Genomic DNA, 19773 nt, shown 5'->3' with positions numbered 1-19773 from the left:
GAATACAATTTTCAAACAGTGAGATACATAAAGAAAAATATTGACCAGTACCCAACCAACAGTTGCTTTCACAAACATGGAACCACATCTGGTCACTGTTTACACCTCCACAGGAAAAACAAAGTAAAAATCAAAAATAGTGTGATACATAATGAAATAAAATTGTACAATAAGAACAGTGAGATATTTGTGAAACTTGATAACATGAGGAAGTACAAAAAAAGAAATGGTATCTGTGTAGAGGGCTTCAAACTTATGTGTCAGTCCTAAGCTTCTTCACTTTCCGTGAATCTACTTTGGACTTACTTGCGTTATCATTATGCATTTTCTCAAAATTGTTAATGAGTATCCTGTTGGCACAGAGAGATACATATTCCAGTTTGCTTAACAATGTGTTGTGAAGCAAACACATACATTCAGCATTATCCACTGCTTTCACAACTTTTGACATGCATATCTTCTGAGAAATGGAAAGCTGTTTACCACATGACATAAATTGCTGAAGAAAGTCATTCACAAGTAGAGAGACTGTATGCCACACTATATCAACTGTGATCACTACTGTCTCTGTAGGCAAAGTCAGTTTATCCCTGTCCAGTTCCTTCACAAAGTTGTAAGAAGAATCTACCTCAACTTCTTTGTTCAGCTGCAACCATTCAGTACATTTGTCACACTTAGATTTCTGAAGGGCTTTCCTAGCTGCATAACCTCCTATGTATGTCAAAATAGGTAACTTGTTAGGTGGAACATCATCCATACCGAAGGTGATGTCCATAATATCAGAAAAAATGCTAATGTCAATATTACAGTCTGGCTGCTGTTGGGCAGGAATTATGTGTTTCAAGTGCACATTATCATTTTGAGCTGCAAACTGTACATCATTTTTGAATCTTAATTTTCTTTCATCTTCTAAAACTTGGATGTAACTAATGTAGTAATTTGCCCCACTGAACTGTCGGTAGCACCCAAAGCGGCCCTCTAAATCATCACTTTGAAATTTTCCTAGCAATATGTAGTCAATGTCATATTTCTGAAATAAGTATGGAATTATCGGCAGAAAAGATTCAGTTGTTAATATTAAAGACTGGAATGTCTGTGATGTTAAAGCATCACTCATTGGTACAGATACTCTCCAAACTTTTGGCCAATGACACAGATTATTTAGAAATGTCACCTGATTGTCTGTTGTCTTCCTGATGGCTTCTCTGTAAGGATCATTGAATCTTTGTCCTTCAAATACACTTCTAACATTCACAATCTTCCACCAGTTCACAATCACCTGAAGGAAAGTCACTGTCTCATTTACGTGCTCAGTAACATTAGGCATATCCTTTGTTGCATGTTTCAAAGCTACTATTGTTATTATCATTGAAAATTTTCAAAGCTAATTTCACATTTTGTTTTTGAGTAGACGATGGATACAGTACTCTAGCTGATAGTGTGTGGCCATATTTGACTAAAGAGTTTCTTTCTTTCTCATATACCAGCTCCAAATGCTTGTACTGTGCTGTCAATATTACTGAATGATCAGTCATGTCAGGAAACTGTAACACTTTATTAGCACTTCTCTTTGTCTGCCAATTGTTCCTGATACATTTCAGAATGTGTACAGTGTCAAACATGAAAAAAAGTTTCCTGGAAGGATCTAGAGGGTGTTCAATACTGGGTTGGAGAATTCTACTGGGGGTGAACAGTTCATATGCCTTCCTGTTTACACTGTTGTTATCTGCTATCAGACTAACAACTTTGAAGCCCACTCTTTCCACCATGCACAGAACATTACTGATCAAATATTTCAGCTCTTCACTTGTCATATTAGCTACTGGTATAATTGCTACAACATAAACATATTTAGACAAAAGGGAAGAGACCATAAAAACCTGTGCTGTTTTGGCACACGTCTCAGGATGAAAAAAGGTACTCCCATGTATTGAGCCAGATTTAAATGAAAGTTGTGGTTGCACATAAATCTCATCTAACAACAGAGATACTAACAACTCATGTTTTTCTAAATATTTCACTCTGTTTTCTAAATAAGGACTCGTTTGAACTGATGAAGTGACTAGCTGGTAATTACAAATTAGTTTCTTCAGGGTTCATGGGTGGGGTAAAAACATTAAATCACATTTCCTCAAGGCATTGTATGCACTGACAGAATGTACATAGAAGCAGCATGCCACTATCATGGTGGTGTTGCCATAGTGTCTGTTGTTTTTTGAGGTTTGTGATACATGGAGTTGCTCTACAATAAATTTCAGTTGTGCATTTTCATCATAATTTGGGATAGTCTGCAAGCAATTGACAGCACAGTTTATTTTATCTGTAACACTAGGCAAAATTTCCCCATTCTCAACCATTGACATTACGTTTTTTAAAACGTTTATGGAAGTTAATTGCTTCACACCATTGATGGACGCATTAATTGCAAAATGAATTCCTTCACTAACATTTACTCTGAAGTTCAAATCACTATTAACAGTGATGAATGCAGTAACACAAGGTATTCCCCTGTCTAATCCTAAAAGACAGATATGCAATTTTCCATCATCTCTAATCACAGACCACTTGTCACTGCAAATTTTCTGGCCTTCTAGAAATACAGAAATATCATTGAGACACGAAAGTGAATTTTCTTGGAGGTGTAAGTTGTTTGACTGTCTTGAATAGCTTTTTTAAGATTATCGTCTTCCACATCAGCAAGACGTCTCACTTTTGTAGTTGATTTAGAACAGTATGAGGGAGTGTTGGGAAAAATAGTTTGCACAGCATTTTCGGTCAGTTTTGGGATTATTCTGGGAAATTCTTTCAGTTGTCCTCTGTCCATAATTATGTCCACTCGAATTACACATGATTCATCGAAGTGTTTTACACAAATATTTGGTCGTTTTAGTTTGGTTAAGTCTGTTGGGATATTTCGAAGCCACAGTGCACGTCGACTCTCGTCAGATGACAAAGAAAATGTAGTCGTTCTCTCTGTTTCGGAATCATAATTCGACCGACAGCCGAACACACTACATCGACGTGGCATTTCAAGAGTTCCAGATCTATAAATAAAATGAAACCGTATTTCAATATATTACCTCGAAGTTACAGTGAGGTGTAAGATCTCATAATCACGTCAGGATAAACACACACAGACGGCTAGAATCTTCTAAAGTAGTAAACGAAGACGCATTTGAGGTTAACACACCTTGCTTACAGTTATCAATGTTTAGCACACAACACCGTAAATATAACAAATTGTGGATGCATCACCACCACAAATTCACATATACACACGTATTCTGTTGATGCACTTAGTTAAACTCCAGTTATGTAGTACGAAAAACAACGCAGCAGATAGCAATGCTCTTTCACACACGTTGCTTCCACTAGCAAATCAAGACGCCGAGTGTGACGTCACGTTCACGCGCCGGGGCCTGTCTTTCTCGTTGGCCTCGTTTTTCACAGCCTGCACGTGGGCCCCAGCCCCCTCTCGTATTCCCACCCTCCCCCTCCACCTCTCATCCCCCACGTACCCTACTGGCCAGAATTTCGAATTTTGGTGGGAATTTCGAATTTTGTCGGGAATTTCGAAGTTTTGCGGGAATTCCTCTGCCACATGGCTGTGCTGACATCGCACAAGGAATTGGCGCGAAATTAAATTTGGCGACGCCTCTCCGGGACTCGAACCCTGGTCCTTCTGGAAGGAAAGCCCAAGTGCACACTCCTTTACACAATTATACCACCAAAGGCACTTGGAACTGATGGGAAATTAAAAATGGCTGTGCCCTTTCCGGGACTCGAAACCTGGTTCTACTGGATGGAAAGCCCAAGCACATCCCCCACCCCCACCCAACACATGGAAACTTAGATTAGTGTACTTTATTTATTTCGGTCGGAAAATGAAGCAAAGATAGGTCCTAATTACGTAATTAATCATAAAGATTGGGCCTAATTACACAACTATATGCATAGCATTACACAAGAACGGCCTAAAATCGCAATACAGCTCAAAAACTGACGATAACATACAACTGGTGTTATCATACCGGGAAAAAATTTCTCAGTACCACTCGAAACTATTGACAAACACACTCAACACCTACAAACTGGCGGGAAAAAGGCAGGGGTGTAAGGTAGTATATATATATATATATATATATATATATATATATATATATATATATATATATATATATGCTGGAAATATGTTCACCTGACGAGATGCTGGTGTATTAACTGTAAGCATACACCTGAGGACAGTATATATCGTTGTTTGACGTTAGAGTTCGCTACACTCACCTGCTTAAAAACCACCCTGCTGCCCAGGTAACTGAAGCCAATACATGCTACCACAAATGATGGAAAAAAATGCGTCACAGTTCTAATTACACTTCAAAATTGTCATGAAAAAATCAACACTCATAATGAACGGGCCATAATGCAACACATGTACTGGGGAAAATTGTCATTCCAAAAGACTGCAACGTACATTCTCCTCGAGAGGTGCCCACAAACTGCCGAAAATCGAGACCCTCTTACTTCCGCTCATCCTTGCCCTCCCTCCCTCCCTCCATCCATCCACCTACGGTGAGGACACAGGCTTTTTCAAACGGCCAGCTGCTCCACCTTGCTTTGCACTCTACCACCCTTCTGCCTTTGCAGTGAACATATTTCACATGGTTCAAATGGCTCTAAGCGCTATGGGACTTAACATCTGAGGTCATCAGTCCCCTAGACCTAGAACTACGTAAACCTAACTAACCTAAGGACGTCACACACATCCATGTCCGAGGCAGGATTCGAACCTGCGATCGTAGCAGCAGCGCGGTTCCGGACTGAAGCGCCTAGAACCGCTCGGCCACAGCGGCCGGCGAACATATTTCTCGGAAAGACTGGACCCCTCTGGAACAACAACAAAATTCCAGTGAATGCCCCAGATCGCTTTTTCAAATGGCTAGCTGCTCCACCAAGCGCTTTTTCTGCGGCCCACTGCCACGTGCCCTTAGCGCTAGGATTTCACCCGGAACAAGTCCCGCCCATTCACCGCCCTCCACGCCTATCCATAGTGTAAGGCCCTCCCCTAAACAGCCACCAATTCGACAAACTGGAAGCTACATCAAAGTTGTTATCGTCACAGTCCAATACATGTTACACTTTGATGAGATTCAGTAATGATAAGAAATTTAAGTTTTTCTGGACAGTAATATTATATGAATGTGCATTATTCAGGAAATAAAAATATCTATAGAGAATTGAAATTATCGCCAACAATAGAAAACAAAAAATAACGTGATGTTATTTAAGGGCAATAAGGACAAATTTACATTAACTAATTCACTTATTATAACACGTTTATTTAAGGGAAACAGCAGAGCAAACATACAATGCGAAAACAATGGTCTTGAATCTGTCATGTCGGTAGTAAAGCCGCGGATGCAGTCGAACAACTCTGTTGTCTAAAATCAACGTTGTATAGAAATAAGTCAAAGAAGTTTTGTTTATGTAGGCCCTCGCAGTAGCTCACGAAAAATGAAGAATATAATAATGCCATAAAGTATAAATGCCTAATGAAAGGAGTAAGATATCTGCTTATATGACATATTTCGTTAGTATTTGCATTGGTAATGGGTGAATTTTAACTTGTAAAGTCTTCCAATGTCATACCTGCGCATTACAAACGAGGTTATATAGAATTGTAGCTGCTTCTCTGTGATTAGTGTCCTATATGCTGTTGCAAACGTCCCAGGAAAATAATCTGTCGTTATTCTTTGTCCTGTCTATTTTTAATCAAAAGATTTATTAATTTCGTAAATGTCATTCAAACCATTTTTAAAAAATGATAATGATGTGTATGTTCGTCACAGAGCAGTTATGGAGGAAATAAATGCTCCAGTGTTTCACGGCTGTAAAGCATCCTTCATGCTGTGCTAGCTCTTCTTCCACCCCTAAAACTCTTCAGCAAAACTATTCAGTGAATAACACGCAAAAACAGCTTGGCTCGATCTAGCAAGAACAATGTGATTTTGATGCCCTGTGGAAGTATAGAGAACATTGGTGCTTGTTTCACATAGACTGTCTGAGTTCTGAAACTTAAGTGTCAAGTATACTGTGGTTTCTCTTTCTCCAAGCAAATTATTCTTTGAGGGCAGGTTTTTCCTGTTTCAGCTGTGGGTGCTTTTTCTCACGTAGAAGTATGTTTCTTCATAAGCTATTCATCAGAGTACTGAGTTCTGGTATTTACAGAATTCAGTACTAAATTGTTTTTCTCTTATGTTTGCTGTGGAAGTACCTGGCACAGCTGAGGCCAATTGTGCGCGTTTTTTTGTAACGTGTCTTTAAATTATCTGGCAAAATTTAAGACCTAGCAAGATATTAATGTAACATTCACTCCAAGTGCAGCTGAACGCGGTAAATCACGTGGGTCAACTGAAACGATGCCCAGGCGCCGAACAAAGACCGGGAAAACTGGGAGTGAGTGGGCGGGTCTTGTTCCGGGTGAAATCCTAGCGCTAAAGATTCCTCCCACTGCTACCCCTCTGCAGTCACTGGTCTCAGCAGGCGTTCCGCTATCCTCCGCGGTCGCTCGTGTCTTGAGGCGACGACCCTTTGACGACACAAAGGGGAAATTTAGCAGCACCGCCCCGCGCCTCGTCGAAGCGGAGCTGTGTCTGGTGACCACCATCAGCACACTCCCCCCCACCCCCCCCCGGCCCCGCGCCCGCCGTTCTGTGGTGGAGAACAATTGTAGTTGACGTCAATGCACCTCCTATAATCAAGCATCTATTAAAAAGCAAAACACAATTGCGGCGCCAGTAAATGTCCTCTTTACACGAAAATAGGCGCAGTCCATTTTGTTTTAGTTTTATGGGTAAAATCGGTATAGCTTTTACATTCAACTACAGGCTGCAATTCACATCTCATTATTTTTCGGCGACATCCAGCCAAGTGTACCGTCGCCGATTAAAGATGCGTAAAATCAGGAAAAAAACTTTGACTATTTTGTTGCAAAAACTACCGATCACCGCAGAACGTCCTCGTTAATTCGAAAGTGTCAGCGGAGTAAAGAAAAACCGAGAATTTAAACTCCGAAGAAAAAACATCTATTTTAAGCAATTTCCTTAACCCATTCAGTCCCAAATTAATTTTTTTTAAATTGAATTTTTTATTCCTGAATTATAATGTACATAGTGTATGAACCACAATAAGTACAAAAATAGCCGAAGAATATTTATACATTCTGACAGAATGGCCGTCCTCAAAATAGGACAACTGGGATCTAACAGTATCATATAGCATACTAAACTGTATTCAAGTCTTAACTATTTATTTCTTGTGAAATGTTACACAACACTTCACACACAGTGTTACACGGCATTTAACACAATATGTTTCTGGTTTCCCGTAGCATTTAGCTCTTACACATCATCTTTGCATGCTTCTTTTGTCAATCATATGACCAAATCCATCAAACCTGATATCTGGTATCACTCTCAACTGACTTGATGGGTATTCCATTGAACATACAATATTCGGTCTTCCAGTGTCCAATTTCAGGTATGTAACTGTAACAGTACGTCTGAAATCCAGTAAATCCAGTGCATTTTTCCCATGTACTAGTCTGTAAAAGAACCAGACATTACGAGGGCCATTCTTCGATTTACTTCTGGAAACTTGGGATGTACTTGGCAGTGAAGTTTTACATACAGTTTCTTCGTTATTCTCTGATGCAACATAATGTAATTCAATAGCCCCTGGCACATCTGAGACTTCCACGGTTCCAATAACATCGTCTGGACCTTCTTCTTCGTTGGTCATGTAGTCTACTTCAGGAGGACATACGGTGATATCAGTATGGTCCTGATCATTTGACACCACATTATAGAATGCATCACTGTTTATTATTTCTTCGTTAGTGAGGTATCTATTTCATCTGAAGGCCATTATAATCTATCTAAAATGAAATGAAATAAATTGTGGTAAAATAAAGTGAAATGAAAGAATAATACATTATCACAAACTACAGAAAAGGGAATGTGTAAATACCTCTGTCCATCTGGAACTGTATTATTTACTAATGAGTAACGTATTCATAAATATACTCACATAATACACTGTAAATTTCAAAGTAACTTCATATCCTGTAATATATATTTATAAAAGAGGGGTCGTTACTTACCTCAGCAACAAAATCTGGTAAAATTACCACGTTCTGAAAAGAAAATACATCCGCAGTAGCAGAGTTTCATATTCGAACGTGCAGCAATACAAATAACTGAAATGATAACACCAAGTCCCAGTGTCCTATTTCGAGTACACCAAATTTTATAACAATGGAAAACAATGAATATAACTTCAATTGAGCTAACAATGCAAGTAGTTTAAAAGACACATTGTTGACTATAAATAATCACAAAAAGATCTTTGCCACATATTTCAAATATTACTAAATTGTCAATAAAGTAAATACCTGTAATAACGAAAAGTGTGTCGTAGTATTCAATAATCAATTAATGGTAGGATTTATTGCTTTTAATTTCCTGTAAGCATACATTTGTTATAAAAAGCATCAACAAATGACGTAGAACAGTAATAGCTGCAAATTAATAATTTATTGTGTATTTATAAATAAATATGTGCTCCGTCCTCAAAATAGGACACTGGTACTTAATGGGTTAAGCTTGATGGACAAATTACATGACCTGAGAGCATCGCTCGCGTTCAGTATCTGTAAATAAATTGTCATGCACATGTGTATTACAAACATTTCAGAGACATGAAATAACATTGGAGAGTACACTCTTTCATGCCATTAGTTCACCTGTCGGAAAAAACACAGTCATTTTACGTTCGACAACAACAAGCTATAATTCAAGAGGACGTAGCTGTTTTGTTCTCTATGGCAGACCCCCTTTTACCAATGTGATGCTATATCGTACTAGCGTTTACAGACCAAATCGTGAGAGCCTGTCGCAACCTGTGTAGGTGGGAGATTAAAATTTCGTTAAAAGATATCGCCGCAACGAAAAAAAAAAGAAACGCCTGTCAAGAATCATTCCGTGGGGCCCTAGCCATCTCTTCCACCCACCAGGTGGCATGTTATTGTTACCAGATTGATAGGCTAATTAATTAAATTGATCACGAGAGTCACTTTGGATAGCGAGTTTTTTTTTTCAGCAGTCGGATTACACTCACCAGGTAGGTCAAATGGGAATCCATGGAAGGAAGACGATGTTCTTTTCGAGGAACACTATTGAGAAACATTTGAAGATGACCACAGAGGGATTCTACAGCACAGAACACACATTTCGTGTAAGGACAGCGCTATTAAAAACATGATCATAATGACTACGTTACCGTCACCCTGTATAAGAAGTGGTCTTGATAAGTAAGTCCATAGATTGAACCACATACTTGCATTTTATCCTGTAGAGACGTCTTTTAACGATTACAGTATGGGTGAATCATATTTGTGCCACTCTCATATCTTGAAACGAGTCACCTTTTGCTGAACTTATGCGCTAAGGATCCCATACAGCAAACACTCCAGCGCTGTTATTTGGATAGTGCTCTGCATCTTGTAACTGCTCCTTTGTCCCCGCCCCGACCTTGCTGCAGCTTCATCCATGTGATCATCCCAATTTAAGTCTGGCCTGAACGGAAGTCGGAGAGCGTTATATCTAAGACCTTCTGCATCCCATGGAGCAAACAGGATGCACTGAGTTAATGCGACAGGACCGCGTTTTGACCCCTCGGTAGAAATGGAAACATGTTGTCGTAGATCCACCTACCATGTACAGTGCGTAAGGCAAGCACCAAACGAAACATTCCCCTCCAACGTTAGGTAGCAGAAAAGATAGTACTACCAGTTACGATGGTGTTTCTTGTTGGGAAAATTAGGAAGACTCCACATGGAAGGATGGAAGAGGGACGAGGATTTTGCTACTGCATTGCGATACATCTCCAAACTACATACAGGTACTACAGTCTGAAGGAGATCTGCGTCTATCAGGGTGCATTCATCTCTATCACCCAAACATTCTCTCCCATCTCAGTATTTTGTAACAACCAGCAGAGAATACCTACGAACTATAAAAACTCCACTAACATCATCCATTAGAGAACCCGATGAGATACTACTGTGTCCCTGTCTCCTGGTATATCTGAAACAAGTGCAGTCTGCTTTTTGGCATTGACCTTATGTGGCAGACCTATTAAATATACAGGTATTGGTTCAATGGAGCAGGTGGCTCGTGATCAAAGTCGCTTCCACAGACCGGTGTAAAGTTTTGTCACCTGTACTGTAGGAGGACCATATCCAACAGACTATCGATCACACGAGAGAGTTCTGTATTGTTCCTTCATGAGCAGTTTAATACATTGTTTTTTTCGGTTGTAACACATCCAGTCAGTGTATACCACCATACACTTTCTTCTTTCTATCATGACTTATGGGTCTATGTCAGCTTCTGCTAAACCGACATTAACATGTTTTGATCCTTTGGCTCTCACAGAAAGCTGGACATTGCATGGCGTAAACTATACAACCACCATAACATAGTTTGGTAGAAATAAAACACAGAGGCGATGTTTCTCATTGACAAAAATGTGGAAGACAACGCAACATACGGAAACTGGAAGAGTTTGCGATGTTTTAGAGTGCTTCCAACAGCTATTCGAAGGTTTTCTTATCTTTCCCATCGACGGGGTAGCGGATGTCTCGGTGTTTCATTTCGAAAAGCATTGTCCTTTCATTTTGCAGTCATGTACATGATTACTGTTCTGGTGTTGACCATAGCCTGAAGGTGCTGTTTACGACACCCGAGAGGTAGTACAAATAAAAAGAGGTACTGTTATCTTATTGGTGAAAGAAAATTAAAAAAAAATGTGAAGGGCATTGCAGCATTGACGAGTCAGCAGCATTGAGGAACGCTTCCAAACAATTGTATGAAGGAGATGACCTCTACATTTAATCCCATGCTCCACAGTGACAAGTAGCAGATATGCAGTATTGCGACAAGGCTCCCTCCATCTCAACCGAGTGGTGTCAGTCACCTGGGAAAGACACCTTTGATATGGGGCGACGTACAGTAATACACACCACAGTTGATAGCGAGATCAATTTTAGCAGTTTTACCTGTTGTTCTGTAATTTCCACGCCAGTCAGTGACATGGTAGAACGCTTCTCAGTTTATGCATCATCGCTAAATCAGCCCTCCACCGCTTCGCACCCACTAGATTGCAAATGCAGCTAGATGACTGTGCAGTACATCCAGTCAACCATATACGCCAAAGTATACTATACAGCGTCCAATACCGATGTACACAGGTTATCTACATATTTCCAGCACATCAATCACAGTGCAGAATTTGTGATAACGACTGCCATCTTTCCCTGTGTGTATGGGCACCGCGGAGTATTGTCGCATTTGCAGGATAAAGTCGGAGATTGACAGATTCCTTCCACGTTGTCCATGACCAACTCTTCCTGCAACACTAATCTCACCCACAGCACCTGTCCAAAAGCACAAGATCTCCCCAGCTGCGTGCATGTCAAGGAGGGTCACACCTCTTGTCCATGTGTAGTAGAGATGAAAGTGTTGCATTGCTATAACAGATGGTTAAGAGGAAACGTGTGATTTATACATGATGAAGGTCCAGACGTATGGAGTTTGAAATACACTCCTGGAAATTGAAATAAGAACACCGTGAATTCATTGTCCCAGGAAGGGGAAACTTTATTGACACATTCCTGGGGTCAGATACATCACATGATCACACTGACAGAACCACAGGCACATAGACACAGGCAACAGAGCATGCACAATGTCGGCACTAGTACAGTGTATATCCACCTTTCGCAACAATGCAGGCTGCTATTCTCCCATGGAGACGATCGTAGAGATGCTGGATGTAGTCATGTGGAACGGCTTGCCATGCCATTTCCACCTGGCGCCTCAGTTGGACCAGCGTTCGTGCTGGACGTGCAGACCGCGTGAGACGACGCTTCATCCAGTCCCAAACATGCTCAATGGGGGACAAATCCGGAGATCTTGCTGGCCAGGGTAGTTGACTTACACCTTCTAGAGCACGTTGGGTGGCACGGGATACATGCGGACGTGCATTGTCCTGTTGGAACAGCAAGTTCCCTTGCCGGTCTAGGAAAGGTAGAACGATGGGTTCGATGACGGTTTGGATGTACCGTGCACTATTCAGTGTCCCCTCGACGATCACCAGTGGTGTACGGCCAGTGTAGGAGATCGCTCCCCACACCATGATGCCGGGTGTTGGCCCTGTGTGCCTCGGTCGTAGGCAGTCCTGATTGTGGCGCTCACCTGCACGGCGCCAAACACGCATACGACCATCATTGGCACCAAGGCAGAAGCGACTCTCATCGCTGAAGACGACACGTCTCCATTCGTCCCTCCATTCACGCCTGTCGCGACACCACTGGAGGCGGGCTGCACGATGTTGGGGCGTGAGCGGAAGACGGCCTAACGGTGTGCGGGGCCGTAACCCAGCTTCATGGAGACGGTTGCGAATGGTCCTCGCCGATACCCCAGGAGCAACAGTGTCCCTAATTTGCTGGGAAGTGGCGGTGCGGTCCCCTACGGCACTGCGTAGGATCCTACGGTCTTGGCGTGCATCCGTGCTTCGCTGCGGTCCGGTCCCAGGTCGACGGGCACGTGCACCTTCCGCCGACCACTGGCGACAACATCGATGTACTGTGGAGACCTCACGCCCCACGTGTTGAGCAATTCGGCGGTACGTCCACCCGGCCTCCCGCATGCCCACTATACGCCCTCGCTCAAAGTCCGTCAACTGCACATACGGTTCACGTCCACGCTGTCGCGGCATGCTACCAGTGTTAAAGACTGCGATGGAGCTCCGTATGCCACGGCAAACTGGCTGACACTGACGGCGGCGGTGCACAAATGCTGCGCAGCTAGCGCCATTCGACGGCCAACACCGCGGTTCCTGGTGTGTCCGCTGTGCCGTGCGTGTGATCATTGCTTGTACAGCCCTCTCGCAGTGTCCGGAGCAAGTATGGTGGGTCTGACACACCGGTGTCAATGTGTTCTTTTTTCCATTTCCAGGAGTGTATTTCACGTAAATGAACCGTGCAATCAAATCTGAAGCATTATTCCACTGTCCGGAGTCAGTACCAGGAAAGTAATGACATGAGAGAAATGATCATAGAGGATAAACGCACACTCCGATGATTACAAGGTTCTGCACCTAAAAATGCTATACCAGTAAAGCCATACGGCTTCTGAAATATTAGTCGTGTGGAATGCAATGGTCCTAATACTCTAATGGAGGATATATTTGCTGAACATCAGACATACAACTACCCTGCACGTATGTTACCCTATTCACTACAGTGACAAATTTTAAAATGATAAAACTACTTCCCACTACACTATTCCGGTATCCTAGGAAAGCATTATCAGTGTGTATTCACAGCTTGAGCTGCTTCTAAACCAACCAGAACGAAGTCTGGAGACTGTTGTTCTGTCCCTTAGGAAATTAATGGATTTTATATGTCTTCTTAAGTCAGCTAACACTTGGCTCAAGAATCATAAAAGAAGGTTGTATATATGGAAGAATCCCGGAGATACTAAAAGGTATCAGATAGATTGTATAATGGTAAGACAGAGATTTAGGAACCAGGTTTTAAACTGTAAGACATTTCCAGGGGCAGATGTGGACTCTGACCACAATCTATTGGTTATGAACTGTTGATTAAAACTGAAGAAACTGCAAAAAGGTGGGAAATTAAGGAGATGGGACCTGGATAAACTGACAAAAAAATGGTTCAAATGGCTCTGAGCACTATGGGACTCAACTGCTGTGGTTATCAGTCCCATAGAACTTAGAACTACTTAAACCTAACTAACCTAAGGACATCACACACATCCATGCCCGAGGCAGGATTCGAACCTGCGACGTAGCAGTCCCACGGTTCCGGACTGCGCGCCTAGAAAACTGACAAAACCAGAGGCTCTACAGAGTTTCAGGGAGAGCATAAGGGAACAATTGACAGGAATGGGGGAAAGAAATACAGTAGAAGAAGAATGGGTAGCTTTGAGGGATGAAGTAGTGAAGGCAGCAGCGGATAAAGTAGGTAAAAAGACGAGGACTAGTAGAAAACCTTGGGTAACAGAATAAATATTGAATTTAACTGATGAAAGGAGAAAATATAAAAACGCAGTAAATGAAGCAGGCAAAAAGGAATACAAACGTCTCAAAAATGAGATCGTCAGGAAGTGCAAAATGGCAAAGCAGGGATGGCTTAGAGGACAAATGTAAGGATGTAGAGGCATATCTCACTAGGGGTAAGATAGACACTGCCTACAGGAAAATTAAAGAGACCTTTGGAGAAAAGAGAGCCACTTGTATGAATATCAAGAGCTCAGGTGGAAACCCAGTTCTAAGCAAAGAAGGGAAAGCAGAAAGGTGGAAGGAGTATATAGAAGGTCTATACAAGTGCGAGGTACTTGAGGGCAATATTATGGAAATGGAAGAGGATGTAGATGAAGACGAAATGGGAGATATGATACTGCGTGAAGAGTTTGACAGAGCACTGAAAGACCTGAGTCGAAACAAGGCCCCGGGAGTAGACAACATTCCATTAGAACTACTGACGGCCTTGGGAGAGCCAGTCCTGACAAAACTCTACCATCTGGTGAGCAAGATGTATGAGACAGGCGAAATACCCTCAGACTTCAAGAAGAATATAATAATTCCAATCCCAAAGAAAGCAGGTGTTGACAGATGTGAAAATTACCGAACTATCAGTTTAATAAGTCACAGCTGCAAAATACTAACACGAATTCTTTACAGACGAATGGAAAAACTGGTAGAAGCCGACCTCGGGGAAGATCAGTTTGGATTCCGTAGAAATGTTGGAACACGTGAGTCAATACTGACCCTACGACTTATCTTAGAAGAAAAATTAAGGAAATCAAACCTACATTTCTAGCATTTGTAGACTTAGAGAAAGCTTTTGACAATATTGACTGGAATACTCTCTTTCCAGTTCTGAAGGTGGCAGGGCTAAAATACAGGGAGCAAAAGGCTATTTACAATTTGTACAGAAACCAGATGGCAGTTATAAGAGTCGAGGGCATGAAAGGGAAGCAGCGGTTGGGAAGGGAGAGAGACAGGGTTGTAGCCTCTCCCCAATGTTATTCAATCTGCGTATTGAGCAAGCAGTAAAGGAAACAAAAGAAAAATTTGGAGTAGGCATTAAAATCCATGGAGAAGAAATAAAAACTTTGAGGTTCGCCGATGACATTGTAATTCTGTCAGAGACAGCAAAGGACTTGGAAGAGAAGTTGAACGGAATGGACAGTGTCTTGAAAGGAGGATATAAGATGAACATCAACGAAAGCAAAACGAGGATAAGGGAATGTTGTCAAATTACGTCGGGTGATGCTGAGGGAATTAGATTAGGAAATGAGACACTTAAAGTAGTAAAGGAGTTTTGCTATTTGGGGAGCAAAATAACTGATGATGGTCGAAGTAGAGAGGATATAAAATGTAGACTGGCAATGGCAAGGAAAGCGTTTCTAAAGAAGAGATATTTGTTAACATCGAGTATAGATTTCAGTGTCAGGAAGTCGTTTCTGAAAGTATTTGTATGGAGTGTAGCCATGTATGGAGTTGAAACATGGATGATAAATAGTTTGGACAAGAAGAGAATAGAAGCTTTCGAAATGTGGTGCTCAAGAAGAATGCTTGGTATTAGATGGGTAGATCACATAACTAATGAGAAGGTATTGAATAGGATTGGGGAGAAGAGGAGTTTGTGGCACAACTTGACAAGAAGAAGGGATCGGTTGGTAGGACATGTTCTGAGGCATCAAGGGATCACAAATTTAGCATTGAAGGGCAGCGTGGAGGGTAAAAATCGTAGAGGGAGACCAAGAGATGAATACACTAAACTGATTCAGAAGGATGTAGGTTGCAATAAGTACTGGGAGATGAAGAAGCTTGCACAGGATTGAGTAGCATGGACAGCTGCATCAAACCAGTCTCAGGACTGAAGACCACAACAACAACAACAACGTACGTACCCAATCACAATTCCCATGTCGTGCATATCTTAATAGTAGTATCAGTTTTGACAGATGCGGCTATGTCTCACGAGGAAATAGAGTGACTTTAATAAACTGACTTAAATATTTTTGATAGTTGATACATTGAGGTATCAAACACACACTGCTGCAGGAAAATAACACATGAAGAAGCAGCAACTTCTTACGAGGGAGTAATCACCATGATCAGTAGACAAAGAAGATATAACAGTCTTATTGCTGTTTACAGTAGCATCACCACAGCTCTGATAGTATTCCTCTTGCAAAAAGATGTGCTGATCTCATATTAGATAGTTTTGATGTTGTGTAGGATAATGTAGAAATTTCATTCTGACATCTCTCTAGTACATCCCCCACTCACACTGTTAAAGGAGATTCATGTGACATCGATCCAGTCTCCTCCAGAACACTCTAGGGAATGGTTTAAGTCTGAAATACTCAATGATTCTTCTCTTCAATATATGAGGAATCAAACTGTTTGTGAGAACCGGCCGCAATTCGGAAATATATATATTCGACAGTACGTGTGAGAACGCAATTATGGATCAGGATACATACGTCTTGCCTTGTTTAATATGACGCCTGCCTGGTTTAATATAACGCCTCTGATTAATACATATGTCGCCTTTGTTGGAGTGCGTGTTACGAAAACCCACGTAGTTTACGGGGGGAGGTTTAAAAATGAATGTAACCAGAGCATAATTTTGAAGCTTGTCTCGGTCTTGAGTGACCAGGTACCCCTCAACTCTCCTCAACTCCCCGCATTTCGCGGTAGTTTTTCTCTAATTTCATGTATTCTGAGTCAGTTTAAGTAATTTTGCAAGTTTTTCGCAGTTTTACGTATTTCGTCATATTCCCATCGATTTTTCGTAATTGTACCAGGTTTTCGCCGATTTTTATGGATTTTATGTCTTTTTTATGTTTTTTTTTAAAGTATGTGACTTTTCATGCTTTCCCGACGGATCTGTTGCAAATACGCTACTCGGGTTTGCCGCCGGATCGTGTTGTGTAACTCGCACAGTATTTCATCGATGCAACTGCTCGACATCATCAGGTGGTGGTAGCCGCTGCTGCACTGCTGCAAGGTGGGACTTCATCAGTTGCACTGATAAAATATTGTGCAAGTTACACAATACGATCCGGCGGGAAACCCGAGAAGCGTTTTTTCAGATATTTGCGTTGTGGATGGCTGCCATAAACCTCACCCAGTACTCCCGCTGGTGGCTGCACCTTCGGACCCTATCCGGGACGTATTGCATTGCGGATCTCCCAGCTGGAGGACAAGGTCGGGTTTATTGGAGCCATCCGCAGCACATGCATAGACATAGGCATGCAGAAAAATAAACAAATGCATTGCATCTGTAGAATATTTGATTGTGAGTGACTGGGCGCATTTGAGTACAGTATTATACCGTCCGACTAATGTGTCGTTCCGTACCGTACATAACAATAACACCCACGAGGGATTATCGCCCTCCATCCGATGGACATATAGCACACAAAATAGCGGAATGGGGATGATTATGTTCCATCATCATGGATCTTTAAGAGTATAAAGGTAGGTGTGATAGGTGCAGTAGGATGCCATGGTTTGTTGTTATTACTGGCGAATCTCGACAATATTGTTACGATATATCGGTAATATGACATGTATCAAAGATGTTACGCTCTTAAGCAGGATGTTTAAAAGTACTTAGCTCCTACCGAATCGCTTTGCGAAGAGTTTTTCTCTATTTGCATGGGCTGTAGCACTGTCGAAAATAATGTACAAGCCGTTGAAATCGAGACGTCGCGATTGTTAATATACATGCATAGTCTCTATGTGTATGTGTGTAGTGCTGTCAGCGGTGGACGTTGTAGTTCGAATGCATAACTCGCTTATTATTATTATTATTATCGTATGCATCAATTACAGTAATACACATTTAGCAAAACAAAGATATATATATATATATATATATATATATATATATATAAAATGAACATATGAAATTATATACAGTACACAATTTTTAAAACGGCTCAGACTACACTCGGCTGTTGATGGACTCGATCCAGCGGAGTGCCTCGCGGGATGCTTGATGGAGCTTATCAATGCCACCAGGGAAGCGTCTGATTGGACATTCATTCACAATGTGGCTCATTGTTTGGGTGTCACCAAAGTCACACACACTGTCACTTGAAAAGCCCCACTTGTGCATGTTGTATTTACATCTACCCTCTTCAGTCCGATATCTGTTTAACTGCAGCCACACCACCCTTGGTTGGTGGAAGCCTGGAACTGGAACTGTTGGATAGTCTACAAGTTCGTGGTTTCGGGTTCTTGTAGCTTGCCACTCACCTTTTCACTCTGCGTCCTGGTCGAATCCTGTGGATAGCATATGGACTCCCATTTCATATACTGGTCTTCTAGATTTTAGGCGTTTCCTGGGCCGTGATAGCAAATCGTCATGAAGAGGGATCGAGTTGTTTTCAGAAACTTGCTGACAGTGGTTGTAAAAGGCAGCCTTTGGACGAAGGTCTGGTGGACAGATGTTTGAAAGCACTAGCAGCCAGCAAGTAGGTGTATACCGGACTGTACCACTAATTACTCTCATAACTGAATTCAGTTGGACGTCTACTTTCACTACGTGGGTGCTTCGGAGCCAAACTGGTGCACAGTATTCTGCTGCAGAGTATACCAGTGCAAGGGATGCTCCTCGGAGGACTGATGTGGTTGCTCCCCATGTACTGCCTGCCAACTTTCTCACAAGGTTCACTCGTGTTTGTATCTTCTTGGCCAAGTTGGAAAGGTGTTTTTTGTATGTTGAAGTTCCGTCCAGAGTGACTCCCAGGTATTTTGGGCTTCCGTTGGATCTGACTGTGCCAAGAGGGCCGAACTGTGGACTGATCTTTGCTAATGAAAGGCGATTAGAGAGGTGGAACAGGCTTACCTCGGTTTTAGAAACATTTGGGCTCAGTCGCCATGTCTCAAAATACTCAAATAGTTCAAAAGGCTCTGAGCACTATGAGACTCAACATCTGAGATCATCAGTCCCCTAGAACTTAGAAGTACTTAAAACTAACTAACCTAAGGACATCACACACATTCATGCCCGAGGTAGGATTCGAACCTGCGACCATAGAGGTCAGCGCGGTTCCAAACTGAAGCGCCTAGAACCGCTCGGACACACCAGCTGGCTCAAAATACTCATAATGTATAGGAAAGCTGTTCGTTAGGTGTTCTTCACATTAAGAAAAATCTTCACTCTGATATGAAATTGCCAGGTCATCTGCATATTGAAATTTTCGGCAGGTCAGCTGTGTAGAGGTTGAATAACACTGGAGCAAGAACAGAGCCCTGAGACAATCCGTCATTGAGTACATGCCATCTGCTTTTCTCTTCTCCTTGATGTACTTTAAACCTCCTATTGCTTAACATGTTACTTCAGAGGTTGCCTAGAGTTTTGCAAGGTATTGCTCTCAAAAATTTCAATAATAGGCCCTCGCACCACAATGTGTCATAAGCTGCTGACAGGTCAATGAACACTCCTCCAGTTTTAAGTTTCTTGTGGTATCCAGAGTCTATGTGAGTAGTCAAGGAGAGCACTTGTTCATAGCAGCTTCTATAAGGTCTGAATCCAGCTTGTTCAAGTGGTATCATAGCATTAATTTGATCTTGGATTCGGTTTAGAATTATTCTTTCCAA

This window comes from Schistocerca nitens, chromosome 5 (genome assembly GCF_023898315.1).
Source record: "Schistocerca nitens isolate TAMUIC-IGC-003100 chromosome 5, iqSchNite1.1, whole genome shotgun sequence".
Classification (NCBI taxonomy): Eukaryota; Metazoa; Arthropoda; class Insecta; order Orthoptera; family Acrididae; genus Schistocerca; species Schistocerca nitens.
This window is presented reverse-complemented; position numbering follows the sequence as displayed.